At 39.8% G+C, this 2,485-nt stretch overlaps 1 long non-coding RNA gene across 1 annotated transcript; it reads right to left on the bottom strand.

Annotated features, from left to right (window-relative positions):
• Positions 1-602: 602 nt before the first annotated feature.
• Positions 603-2,237, bottom strand: LOC143218808 (uncharacterized). Its single transcript, XR_013011167.1, has 3 exons — positions 2,077-2,237; positions 993-1,085; positions 603-903 (listed from the first exon to the last, which is right to left on the bottom strand). It is a non-coding gene; the product is annotated as an uncharacterized LOC143218808 (long non-coding RNA).
• Positions 2,238-2,485: the final 248 nt, after the last annotated feature.

Here is a 2,485-nt window from a genome sequence, read left to right as displayed (position 1 = left end):
TGTGCGTTGAATAGAATGCGTTTACCGTAATTCGCTCATGATTGATTCCAGGCCGATCGCGACGCGACTGTACGAAATTTCCCTGGATTTTACAAAGATTTTTGCGGGACCGGTAACACGTATTTCGACCACGTGCAACGATTTAGTCCATTTCCCGAGAACAATTCGCTCGTTGCCGGCCGACGACGCGCTCCTTTCTTCTATTTCCACGCGGCTGTGTGCCATATCGCGCGTAGAACCGTTCCATAATATGTAGTGTGAGATGCACATTGCCGATTCGGAGCGTCGAGCAACGAATTTTCGCGAAATTCGTTTGTGACGCGGCTCGGAATCGAAATCGGAATTCGAAATCGTCGAACAATTCGAATTCTTTTGTCGGAGTGTGCTTTTAACGTGTTGCACATCAGGCTGCAATCGTGAACAGCTGAACAAAATTCGTGTCACTGTTATTTAGACAGTACCACTTACAAACCAGTCGGACTCCATTGCCCCGCATTGGAGGGGACATTCGTTTTTCTTAGATCCCACGGTTCCCGTTTTCTTAGATCAAGGTTTTACTGTATTAAGCACAGGTTTCCGAAGTTTCGACGAGGATGGACAGAATAAAATGGCACGAGTCATTGGTCACATTGCAGTAGTAGTAGTATTTATTTTATTTCGACCGCGCGCCAAGAAATTGGTTTCGCGGTTTACAGTTTTTTTTCTCTATGTCACCCATCCATCCATATCACATGCCATACTTTATGCCGGTCACATTGTATTTCATTTCTTTTACAAATTGCTAAGTATGCCTGATTGGTTAACGATTTCAAGTATGTGAATTACGGTTCGTAAAGCAGCATTCAATGTTGTAGTGGTTCCATTAAGCAAACTGATAATTAACGGTAAGATTGCGGTGAGTACCTGCAAGTACGTCAAAGTAAATATGGTAGATGTCGTTTCTTTCCCTTCTTAGAGGGGATTCGATTATCGAATTTCATGAATATACGTACACTTGCGAGTAGCGGACTCACAGATCCGAGGAGCGGACCCAGATCGACAGCGGAACTCTGTGTAGTGGTATCCGCGGCTGTCACGCTAGACATCTGCTTAATCGCGTTGCATTTAACAACAACGTTAGGTTAGTGAGCGACAGTCAAAAGAAATACAGTAGTGCTCGGTTACATTTATTAGTACGGAGTTCTTTACATTCTATTCATTCTCTGTCTTTGTCTGCCAACCTTTGCATTACAAAGCTCAAGGCACTGACGAACGAATTGTGGGAGCAGAGTCGGGTTGTCTCGTGAACATTCAACCGAGCAGATTTCAGTTAACAGCAAGTTTACGGGGTCCGTCAAGATGATGAATTCGAATATTTTTCATTCGCGATTATTAAGATTGTAAATATACACCCACGAGGAATTATTCAACACATTTATATCTTTGGGTATATATTAGAAAAGAAAATGGCTAAACATTTTGATAATGTGGTAAATTTAATCGAGCGCTACTGTAATTTGTGGTCATCGAATATATGTTTTTGCAGCGAGAAAATTAAATTCCAATTTGTTTCCTTAAAAAATAAGGCTTCGTAGTAAACAGTTTCTTTCGTCTTTTTTACCCAATTTTACACGAAGAATTGTTAGACATCTTTATCTTATGTTGTACAATATTTACTAAAACGAAAGTACTCGCTTACCGTTGCGAGTCACCGTATAACACACTCTTTAATAATCTTCTCACTGCACAAATACTTCGTCCCGTCTGAAAAATATTGATTTGGCTACAAAATCTGTTCGCATATCTTTTTAATTCGGTAATTTAGTAAAATGAAATTTTCGACAAAAAAATTTAATTGTTTTCGACAAACTTTAATCCGAAACGATTAAGATCTGTAATTTTAAAGTACTGTGACACCTGGACTTTGTAATTACAATAAAAGTGAACAGGTAAAGTACAAAATATTAAAACATCGGGAGAATTTAACAACCCCGTTACTATATGCTCGAATGAAACCAAAAATATGCGAGTCGACTTTCTAACCAATCGGCTATAATTTTGAAGCAATCGACAACACATCGTGTGTGTAATTCCTACCGTTATGAAAATGGCAGCAGCCAGCAGAATGAAGGTCGGGTTACCTCGAAGACTCATGTTTCACGTTTGACTTCTAACAATTGATCCTGGCAGTAGTTCGTTCGGTCGCGGAGTGCTTGCTGGTGTGTTCATTTATTGGCGGGTCTTTCCTTCTTATAAGACTTCGGTTATCTGCTTGCAATATTATCGCGGGTATTTATTTTTGCATATTGTATTTTACCGATATGCGGCGAAACTACTAATTACAAAAACCGAGAATTTTTATCGTTGTCAATGCGGTATCTATGCGCGCATCGCCTAATATCTTCAATTACGATAATTCAGCGGATATACTATTGACGAATGGCATGAAAGTACAATAAGAAGAATGACTCGTTTTTGACAGTTTGATGCATTGCAGGAGCAGTCA

The sequence above is a fragment of the Lasioglossum baleicum genome, chromosome 2 (assembly GCF_051020765.1).
Source record: "Lasioglossum baleicum chromosome 2, iyLasBale1, whole genome shotgun sequence".
NCBI classification, from domain to species: Eukaryota; Metazoa; Arthropoda; class Insecta; order Hymenoptera; family Halictidae; genus Lasioglossum; species Lasioglossum baleicum.
Note: the sequence above shows the minus strand (reverse complement) of the source record. Positions and strands in the feature narration are given on the sequence as shown.